General features: G+C 40.9%; 1 protein-coding gene across 6 annotated transcripts in view; it reads left to right on the top strand.

The window, feature by feature from the left end:
- Positions 1-11,572, top strand: part of SPATS2L (spermatogenesis associated serine rich 2 like) — a 163,631-nt gene that overhangs the window by 2,560 nt on the left and 149,499 nt on the right. The window lies entirely within an intron of this gene.

Raw genomic sequence — 11,572 nt, 5'->3', positions numbered from 1 at the left:
ATGAAAGCCTTCAATTGACTGTTTCTGTGCTTGCACTGATTTTCAAGTGGCCTTTGTGGGGATAGGTGTCTGTGGGCTTGTGAGGCTGCTTGGCCAACCGCTGTAATGATCAGGAAAAGAAAATGCTTAGGCCACACCATTTCAGTCTTTGATGCGCTGCCAATAGGAAGCGTCTCAAAGACCTGCTTTGCCGTGCAAATGGAAATACTTTCCATCAGAAGTTAAGCTTTAGAAACGTTTCATTTTTGGTTCTAAGTTTTATCAGTTTCTCAGCCTCTGATCATAGAGTTGTGCTGTTGTCATCAGTGAACATTCATTTATGGCTTTTGTGTTGAAGGCACCTAGGTGGTCTTCATCCTGTTTACCTTTACACAGCTTTAATCAGTGTCTCATGAGGCAGGACAAGAACTTTTGGTTACAGTTTGATAAATGGAAGAAGTCGAGGTTGCTCACGGTAAGATCTAAGGTGCTACCACCTGTCTCGCCATATGATTAGAGTGGAGTGGGTTTTGGATTAGACAGATACTGCTTACTCACTGCTCCCTTGTGCTTCTTTCCCAGGCATCTTCTGTAGACCCTTTACTGTTATTTGACTGTGATAATTGAATCAGATGGCTGTTATAGTTTTTGTACACAGAACAGTTGCTTTCACAAGCATGACATAGGACATGAGGGCAGATACATAATATGGGCAGATTTAAGTGATGGAGTCTGTTTATTGATCTCTGAATGATCGTGCATAATTCAGCCAATCAATTCATTCCATCACTGTTCTGTCTTAGAGTGTAATCACACAATTGAAATGTGATTTTCACGATACAAACAGTTAAAAACCCAGTACACATAATTCTAGAAGAAAAACAAACCTTTCTTTTTTCTTCCATTTTCTTGAAGTAGTCTGCTATGAAGGTGTTATTTCCTTGACACATCAAAATGGCTAATTTGGAGTTGTGATGCTTGTTATGTAAATAGGCCATATGTTGAATTTCTATAGAAGTTTATTCGTTCAGTGTTGTGATAATGGATAGGATCCCCTAAGTACCATAGCTAAGAAAAATAGTCTGTGAGGATGCATTTCTCTCTACTATTTATATCCTTCCCATTATTTTTGTTTAACAGCTAGAGTTCTTATTTTCTAATAAAAATATTCTTAAATGTGATGGTGTTATTTACCCTTATACATACAAATCTTTCTCTCTAGTCCTGACACAAACTCTATTCTCATTTATGCACCTGTTTAATAGTTTTCATGGTTGATGTCCTGTTGTTAGGCCAACGGCTGCATGCCTATCAACTTTTTATATCCTCTGCTAAACCTCTTCCTTTCACACTGTAAAGACTTTTCTTTTCTTCATACTGTTAGCGTTCTCTTCATCACCCAGACTGGAGACCTAGGAACCACCCCTGACTCTTCTCTCTCTCGTTCATTCCAGTAGTAAAATCGGGCCCCAAGTCCTGTTATCTCTTCCTTTGTAAGAGTTTTTCCGAGCCAGCTCCCACATTTCCTTGGCATTCCTCACTCCCCACACCCCGATAGCCCAGGCCCTCGGCCATCCCCATTCTAGGATGATTGTAATCTGCTACATACCGTCTCTCTGTAATTGAGTTCTCCCCATGCTTCGCACTTCATCATATCAACCTTCCTAAAGCCTCTTCTCCTTAGAATTCTTATCCAAGGATTGTCTCACAGGAAGTCTGAGTTGAAGTCAGATTTGTCTGATTCCAAAGCTAGTGCTCTTTCCACTAGTTCAAATTCTTTTTATGCCCCTCCCCCTCCCCTCCCCCTCCCCTCCCCTCCCCCTCCCCTCCCCCTCCCCTCCCCTCCCCCTCCCCTCCCCCTCCCCCTCCCCTCCCCCTCCCCTCCCCTCCCCCTCCCCTCCCCCCACCTTTGGTCCAAGGTCTCAACCTGGTTTTATTATTTTTTTAAATTAATTTATTTATTTTTGGTTGTGTTGGGTCTTCTTTGCTGCGTGTGGGCTTTCTCTAGTTGCAGTGAGCGGGGGCTACTCTTCACTGCGGCGTGCAGGCTTCTCATTGTCGTGGCTCTTCTTGTTGCAGAGCATGGGCTCTAGGCGTGCAGGCTTCAGTAGTTGTGGCACGTGAGCTCAGTAGTTGTGGCTCGCGGCCTCTAGAGCGCAGGCTCAGTAGTTGTGGTGCACGGACTTAGTTGCTCTGCGGCATGTGGGATCTTCCTGGGCCAGGGCTCAAACCCGTGTCCCCTGCATTGGCAGGCGGATTCTTAACCACTGCGCCACCGGGGAAGCCCCTCAACCTGGTTTGGATATACCTCACTCTTGCCCAAATTTTACTTACCAACCTTATTTTCTACTTTTCTAACATGAACCTTCTATTCCTACTAATTGTATCTCACTGTCCTTCTAAGATGACTTTGTACCCTTTTGTTCATGCTCTCCCTTTTAGAATGTCTTTTCCTTTTTCCTCTGACCTAAGCACAATCTCCAAGTTAAGTCTGCTCGCCCTAATCATGTTACTCTCATTGGATTCTTCCTCTTCTGCCCTTTTGTCCACATCATTCTTTAGACCAGTAGATACTCTCTTATACTATTGTGTTCACAATTCTTGCTTTCCCAGTGAGATTGCAAGTCCCTGGAGGGCACTGATGTACCTTGTATGCTATCTTTGAACCATCTACAAGCTTTGGGCATAGCAAGCCCTTGATAAGTAGACCTATAGAATCAATAAACTAGAAAGGTGAATTTTTTTTTTTTAAAGATGGGCTTTGATATTGCCTGTGTACTGCTCATCATCATGTCCTCAGAGCCTAGCTTGCAGCTTGACACCTAGTCATGACCTCAATAAATATTTGTTAACAGAAATTAACGTTGACATTGGATAAAAGGGACAAGCGTTTGAAGGAGGCATCTGTCAAGGAGTTTTTTCCCCATTTTTCTTCAGTGGTTCTAATGAGCCTCTCCATTCATCAGCTGTGAGGATTCTGAGGGCTTGGCATTTTCCAGAGTTGAGGTACTGATGGAGGCTGGCAATGTGAGTTAGAATTAAGGAGGCTGTCATTATTTTAAGGTGGAGTGATGAGTCCCATTAGTTAGCAAAAATGAAAGGATTGAGGCCTTATGCCAGTATTTTATACATAAAACAATTAGAGTTATCAGTTTTATAAACATTCAGCTAATCGGCTCCAAAATCCAAGACTGTATTGCAGAGCCACCCAACTTTTTCATTTAAAAGCTTCTTGTGCATTAAAAAAATAAATCATCTGGGGATCCATCTAGGGATGAAAAGTGAGGTAGGGAAAAATTGCCACGCCCATCATATAGTATTCAGGACAAAATGCAGTTCTTTCAACTTTTAATAAGACTCACTTTGTACAAGGCACTGTTTCTGCCAGGAAGGAGTTTATAGTCCAGCAGGAGAAATAACACATGTATCTCAGAAACAAAGGTCTAAGAGAGCTCAGAAGGGAAAATTTCCTTCAGATTGGAGGGCGGTGGGGACCTTCCTAGAGTGACAGTTATTTGAGCTGATTATTGAAAGGCTTTGGGTCAGATTTCAATAGCTATTATTGGGAATATAGAGATGAGGGAAGGGCAGCAGGGTTGGGAGGAACACAGGCCAGGCATTCCAGGGTGTTTTGACTCTAACATCGGTCCTCTAATATACTACCACTGCTTCAAAAGCTGAAATGCCACTAGGACTCTCCTGGGTACTGGTGGTCTGCAGTGTTCCGTAATGAAACTTAAAGGAGATACAGAGACCTGAAATAGGTACTTTGGTGCCAAGTGCTGAACTGACCATGACATAAAGCGCAAAATAAGTCTTGTAAGCCGTATAACTGGTGCGTTTCTGGGTAGCATCCAACTGGCTTAGAATGCTTGAAGAGGTCTCCTGCGGTATGGAAACACCACTGAAGATGGACACTTTCATAGTAATGTAAATAGGAAGAGGTCAGCACTGATTGTGGTCCCAAGTAGCCAGCCATCTGTGGGACCCTGCCCAGTGATCCTAGCAGAGCTCAGGAAATGAGTAAACATACTGTTATAGTTCCCAGATTCTGATTCTGTATAACTACTCCATGGACTGTAAAACTAGGACCGATGGGTGTGAGTTTCAGGGAGACAGATTTGGGGTCAGTACAAGGAAGATGGTGGTCCTGTTATGGACTGTGCTAGTTCATGAGGTGGTAAGACCCCATGATTAAATGTATTTAAGCATGAGCTATACCATATACCAGGCAATGTCTCAATACATGCATCATCTCTGTTCTTCCTCAAAGCAGTGCTACTGCCCCCCCCCCCCGCCATTTTACTGACGGGCAATACTGAAGCCTAGGAAGGTTGAGTAGTGAGTACATTGTAGAGCAGGTGTCAGCCCAGGCAGTTTGAGGGCAGCGACTGAATATGTACTGGATGAAGAAAGGATGCAAACGTCAGATGGCCGTTAGGAATTTTAGGGGCCCTTCCTAACGCTAGGATTGAGTCTTTAATTCTCCTTGGGGGATCAAGATGCTAATTGTTGCCAAGCACTAATTCATTAACAGCAGCACGCAATTCCTAGAAATTCAGAACAAAGTGAATACGATCATCGTCATCATCCTGATGGCCACCACTCAGTGATCATCTCATTTAAACCTAACAGCTATCTTGCAAGGTAGAGATTATGTATCCTTTTAAGGAGGGGACTCTAGGAAGTTACATAGCTTGATCAATCTGCAGAGTTGATCAGTGGCTTTTTTCTTACACCACCTTTTAAGGTAATTCGTGGTGATACGGGAAATATTTACCTCAGCTAGTTTAATAGGTATTTGTGGAATTGAAGAGCTTGCCTGATACTGGCTCTTCCCTGATTCCAGACCCCTGACACCAAACACTGTTTGGCTGCCCCACTGGTTTCTGGGTCCCATTTGTACCACATGTGCAACTTGGGAGGGGAAGGGGAAGGCAAGTATAGGGCTGATTTTCCTAAATTATGGTACATCCACTTCTTTGTTCCCTGTGAGAAGGCTGGTCTTAAGTGTGGGCAAGAAAAGTGCCTGCCTTTATGGTGTGATTTCAGAATTCATTCTGCTCAAAAGGGCTTTTCAAATATCAACACCTTCTCTTTCCTGCTCTCTAATATGCAAAAGCCTGCGTGATAAAAACTCTATTCTCTTTCCTAAGACCAGTATGGTTTAGAAGAGAAGGAAAACAGATTTGATTTGATGGTTGAGAAGCCTGGTTTTGGCGCATGTAATTGGCTGGCTGTAATGAACTTGAGCCAGTTACTTAATCTTCCTGAACCTCAGTTTTCTCATTTATGGAGTGAAATTAATAATACCTACTTGCTTTGTTACGATTTTTTACGACTAAATAAAACAAGGTATAAGATGCCCAGCACCAGGGCCTAAAATGCAACGCTATGAAAGTGGTAACTTAAACTGGTCAGACATGTGCTCCCTAGACTGAATGATTTCTTCCCTGAGACTGATAAGAAGGAGGTAAGAAACCTGGGCCAGGAGGGTCAGAATTCAGCCATCCCTGGGTGAAAAAGGACAAGAAGCAGGTTGCCTTCACATTCTGCTTAAGGCCTGTCCTGCCTAATGGTTTGCATTTGTGAAAATATTCGTCTGGGATTATGAATGCAACATGAAGCCATGGAAAAAAAAAGGCATGTTTACATCCTCTGCCAGGGTAATATAAGAATAGACAAAGCAAGTTTTCGAGTCTCTGAATAGTCAGGTGCACTGCCATCAAAATAAATTTTTATTTCTATTCTTTGCTGATAAATTATAGATAAAGGAAGCCACTAAAATACCCTGAAAAGGAAGATTCATATACAAATTAGATACCAGGGACAGATTTCACACTTACTTTGTAGGAGCCATTCTTTCCTTAACTGTGGGTGTTTGGGAAGTTCTTTTATTGTAGCCTTTGTTGCTTACAAGAAGGGGGAAAAAGCTTTAGTATACTCAGGAGAGAATGGTTTTGATTGGAGGCAGTGTTGTTCTCAGTGAGGGCTCACTTTCCTATATTGTAGTGTTTGCTAATATATAACCGAGAAAACCCATAAGCGGCAGTAAGATAGTCTGATCTGACATACCGCCACTTATGATCGACCTGTTTTTATTACAGGAACGTGGGCAGCCCTATAATTTTTAAAGGGGAAAGTGGAAGATGTTATGCTGGCTACTGTGACTGCTAATGTCCTGATCTAGAAGGTCTTTATCCTTTCTCATTCATTTCTCCTGTGAAGTCTGAATGGTGGGCTGGATTCAGTACATGCAGGGGGCTGCCAGTGACTTCCTGGGCTCTTGATGTAATCTTGATCGCCCCACTGCAATACCACAGCCTCAGTATAGTGTCATATTCAACCTGAGAATACTCAAGGAGAGAGTATAAACCTACTACCTCTAAAATTAAAAATAAAAGCATTAAAAATAGTATTTAGTGCTGGTTTGTGGCACTGGATATATAAACTCATTTATTGTTCTGGTAGCCCCAGAGCAAGAACTGTTGCAGTTGCAATGGGTGATATCATCTAAGGTTGTCATGACAACATTAATTTATCATTTCCAAACTTTGGTAGGATTTCACCTTCTGAATCTCCTGGATTGTCTTTAAGTTTATAGTTATTTCTCATTTATTAAGGCGAGGCATATTTAGCTATTGCTTACATAAATGCACTGAGTATCTTCGTGAATTTTACTGTTGTGAAATTAGAAGCATAGAAGGTGGGCACTGGAAAGAGATAGTGGATGCTGTGGCCTAACGGTCCCCCCAGAAGAAGGAATCCCTTCCACAGTATCCCAGTCAGCCAGCTGCCGTTCGAACCCTGCCAAGAATGAGGTGGTCACAGTTTTGTGACACTGAGGACTGCTGCCCACGGTAGCCTGCAGTGCTCCTAGATCCTGAGCCCCTTTAGATTTGGACCTTGTCTCATTTGTGGTTAGACCAATACTCATTATCACACATTATACTCATTATCATATCATATCATATCATATACCAATACTCATTATCACACATTATCACATCATTAGCACATCAGTTACTGAAGTCTGCCTCCCTGTAGCTTCCCTGTTCATCTCCTATCGCCCTTTGGAGTGCCACAGAATAGTCGTGCACCTGAGTGTGGTAGGTCTTCAAATATTTGACCATCGCTATTGTATCTCCTGTTCGAAGTCTTCTCTTTTCAGGCTTACGTGGTTCCAGTGTTTTGGCTGAGATTCGCCATCCTGTTAACACTCTGGTCGCCCACCACTCTGCCTGTGCCATTTTAAAAGCGAGGCATCTTGAACTCAACACCCTGCTCCTGAGTTCTCTGAGTGGCGGAGGACACACGGCTGCCGCTAACTCCCCGTCCAAGGCACCTTCTTTTGCTGATCTGGTCAGATCCTGTGTTGGCCTCCATTTTAAATGAGGGGCAGCACGTTGTTAGTTTATATTCAAAGTCAAGTAAAACTTCCCAGTCTCTTTCTAGATAGCCCCTACAAAGCCAGCTCTCCCGTATTCTGTATCTGTGCAGTTAACCTTGGGAACACACGTAGAGGACTTTACCTTTATTCTTGTTACATTTTGTCCCATTTCGGCAGATCATTTTTCCTCTCCATCAAGACATTTTTGAATACTAATTTCTAAAAGTTCAATCTCTCAGTGGTACATTTTTCACTTATTTGTCAATTACACTTTTTGAGAAAGGTACTTCCTCTGTCATTGATAAAATGTGGACCAAGACAGAGAGAGCCCTGTATCTTTCTGCAAGAAACTTCTTGACATCCATACATGAATTGTGTTAGCTGTTTTTTGTTTCTTTGTTTGAACTAGTTTGATCATCTTGCACTCGTGTTTACTTTCTTGCCCCCAAGCTCTCTAAGAGGATACAGTTAGGAAAGACTTAGTCAGATGCCTCAGTGGCACTATCGTTATTGATCCACTTATTGCCAATCATAGAACTATATTACAAAATGAAACGAGATGAATTGGAGTAACTTTTAGATCGCATTCATTTTTCCTTAGAAAAGTTTACTAAAAAACATATGTAAATATTTTTAATTTATTAAAAAATAATTTTGTAAAGTAAATTCATACTTCACCTATAATTTCAATTCACGTGAAATTGTTTGGTTCAAAGGAATTGCTTTTTTGTATATCATTCAGTTCTCTTTATGGAATCATTGCTTTGGAAACTAATTGGTGGTGGGACAGGAAATCACTCCTTAGGTGTCACTCCAGCACATCATTATACTCACATCTCCTGGGACAGACAGTAATCAGGCTGAATCATGTCCAAATAGCATGCTGGAGTCTATGTAAATGGATCCATGACAGTTTCACTAACTGTGACCATGACAGAGGATGCACTGATGGCATCATGTCACTAATGGATGTGTTTTCTCTAAATGGAAAATCCTGTATTATTCAAAGAGGGGTTTTTTTCCTTCTCACACAAAGTCTTTGACTTTTATATTAATATCAAATGTCTGTCACTTATACATATGGTGTTTGTGTACTATGTTTTGTTTTACTTGTGTACAAAATAGTCTTTTACACACTTTTTACCTTGGACTGGATGGAAAGAAAAAATAATTTGAAAGAATAGTAGCATGAGGAACTTAAATCTGTAATAAGTCAAGGAATAAACTCTTGCTTCTTAAAAATACTACTCTTTGGTAGTGCTTTAGATTTTCCAAAATACTCTCACAAGTTTTTTTTGAAAAACGTTTTTGCTGACTGTAAAAATAATTGCATACTCGTTGAATTTGGAAAAAGTACTGAAATGGATAAAAGAGAATTAAAAGTCAGCTAAAATTTCACCACCCAGAGATTGTCATTGTTAGTATCTGGTGTGTTTTCCTTCCAGACATGGATGTATGTGTAGTTGTGAGTATGTGCATACGTGTGTGTGTGTGTTTAAACTAGCTTCATGGTGGACCTAGGCAGTTTGTACTGAGCAATCAGTGTGACATAGTAGTTAAAAGTGCTTTAGAATCAGACACTTGGAGATTTCAGTCCTGGCTATGCTACTCATGTAGTGACTGTAAATTGCTTAAACTATCAAAACTTCAATTTCTACTTCTATAAAATAGGGATAATAATAGCATGTATCTAGTAGGTTTATTGTAAGAATTAATAAAATAATGAATGTAAAGTACATAGCATGGTGCATGCCTCATAGTAAATGCTCAGTAAATGTGAGCTATTATTGTTATTATACAGGTTTTCTTCTCTGTTTTCCTCACTTAAATTCTAGGGTAGTAATTTCTCTTGTCAAAAAATGTTATTTGAGAAATATTTGGAATGACTGCATACATTTCAATATGTGAATGTACCTTAATGTAATCATTTCCCTATGCTTAGACCATTTCCAGTTCTTTGCTGTCATAAAGAGCAGCACAGTTAACATCCTTTACATTTTTTGTGTGCATAGACAACAAAATGAATGACTAATGGCATTTTACAGAGAGGCAGAAAAAAATGATCAATTCTTTAGTATCTCCTTAATATGCCAGGTTATATGCTTGGTTTTTTAATCTCAAAATTCTCATTGAACTCTTCCACGACCCCGTTGAGGTACATCTGTTACCACTATTTTTGGATGAAAAAGCTCTGAGGGGAGACAAGTAGTTTGCCCAAGGTCACAGAGATAGTGGTGGTAGAGATGGTATTTGAAGCCAGCTGTCTGATTTCAAAGCTTAAGCGTTCCATTCTGGCAGGCAGTTCATGCCTATCTTTTTAAGGCTGGCGGCATGAATAGTTACCATTGTGCTTTTCACAAAATGTCACTTGGTGCCACATAAAAGATAGGACACTTGGCTGGAACTCTGGGCTTACTCAATATAGTACCTCTTGTGTGCGTATGTTCTTATATGTTTTGGAATCAAGCCTCATTAAAATAAGGTGCTAACTAAAGGAAATCAAACATTGGTATGATGATTTGATGAAAGCAAACCTCAGGGAAGAAAACATTTATTTAGTCAAAAGCACAAAAGTCATCTTTGTTTTAGTTGGATGGACTAGGCCAGAATTACTTATCTCGCTAGGAATCAGAGTATTTCACACAAATCAGTATAGGAATTAAACAGTAACAGCCAAAGTAAATTGATGCTGTCAAAAGGGGTTATAAGTTTCATTACTTGTATATTAGGGGTTGAAAGGAAAAATCTTTAGCCTTAGTTGTAAGATGCTACATCAGGAAAGAGCTGTAACAATTGCTGTAGGTATAAGTATAGGTATAGGGGAGACATAACATTTACTGGGACAAACCCCCAAAGAATTATTTGGTGAACTGACAGGTTGTCTTTAAAAAGTCAGCCATTCGGAACATTTATCTTGGCAGCTCTCAAATCTGACTCACAGCGTGTAGTGTGGCAGTCAATTTTTGAAGGAAAAACGCATAATTAATATGAAAATCAAGGTATAAGGTATTGCCAGTCAGTACCCAACACACAGTTTCTTAGAACAAAGGAGCAATTGAAGTTGTCTTTTAATAGGGTAATCCTGGTTTGTCATTTTGTAGGTTTCAGTTCTTAGTAAAAATGAAAGAAAAAACCCCCTAGTAGTAATATTTCATATCCAAGAGCTACTTTGTTGCAGAGCTCATACCCAACTCTTGTCTCGTCAAGAAAGTTATCTTTGGTTTTTGAGTTCTTGAATTTTCATAGCCCTTGAGCTTACACATTTGCCTTAGAAGTGTCCCAGCGTTCCTTCGGTCATTTTAGTTCTTACAAGGGAGGAACAGTGTCCGTCGTAGCCCAATGACTAAGAAGGTTTGTATCGACACAGCATGCCCACCAGCTTGGCCTGTGGAGAGTCTGTGCCCCATCGTGGTTTGCAGGTGGGAAGGGCCCAGCGAGTTCAGCTTGGGCTTGCTGCACAGCTAGTGAGTAGGTAGAACTGTGCACAAGACGGTGGGTGTGAATCTGTGGATGGGATCCGAGATGTGACTCCGTGCAGCGCGCGCTCCGTAGCTGTCTAACACTAGGCAAAGTGCTTTACTGTCTCTGAGCCTCAGCTCCCTCTGCTCTCACGCAGAGATAATGACTCCTGCACAAAGGTCATAGGGAGGATTAAATGCATTGAGCAAACCAGTGGGTGAACTCAAAAGTGCTTTCATGGTTAGCTCCCAAGTTATTAATTAATGGCCACAGGTCGTGCCTCCCAAGGAGAAGCCGATTTACCATTTAAAATATTTTCAAATGAATAATGGGAATATTTGTAAAATATATATTTGTAATATTTGTAAAATATATGTAAAAATACACCACTCCTGGGGCTAACCTCTCCAGACCCTCCTAACTCTTTGCTTATACTCTATCCAATGATAAAGGGACAGGCCCTTTCTCTGCCCAGGAAGCCCCCAGTGCCCAGCGAGCTTGGCATCTCTCAGAGCTTAACTACTCACTCCCGTGGCACATCCCTCGATGAGGGAAGGAAGCCCTTGGCATCAGTAGGTGGTTCCTTTGAACACAGAACAAACCTTTATAAAAATAGCCATTTAGGTCTATTATGTTGTTCCAAGATAGAAGCAAAACTTGTGTATTTGATGCATTATTTTAGCTTTCAACTAAAAAAAGGCTCACAATAAAAGACTATCAGATAGAAAAGCATATTCCAACAGG

Source organism: Globicephala melas, chromosome 7 (genome assembly GCF_963455315.2).
Source record: "Globicephala melas chromosome 7, mGloMel1.2, whole genome shotgun sequence".
NCBI lineage: Eukaryota > Metazoa > Chordata > Mammalia > Artiodactyla > Delphinidae > Globicephala > Globicephala melas.
The sequence above is the reverse complement of the archived record's forward strand: the minus strand, read 5'-3'. Positions and strand labels throughout refer to the sequence as shown.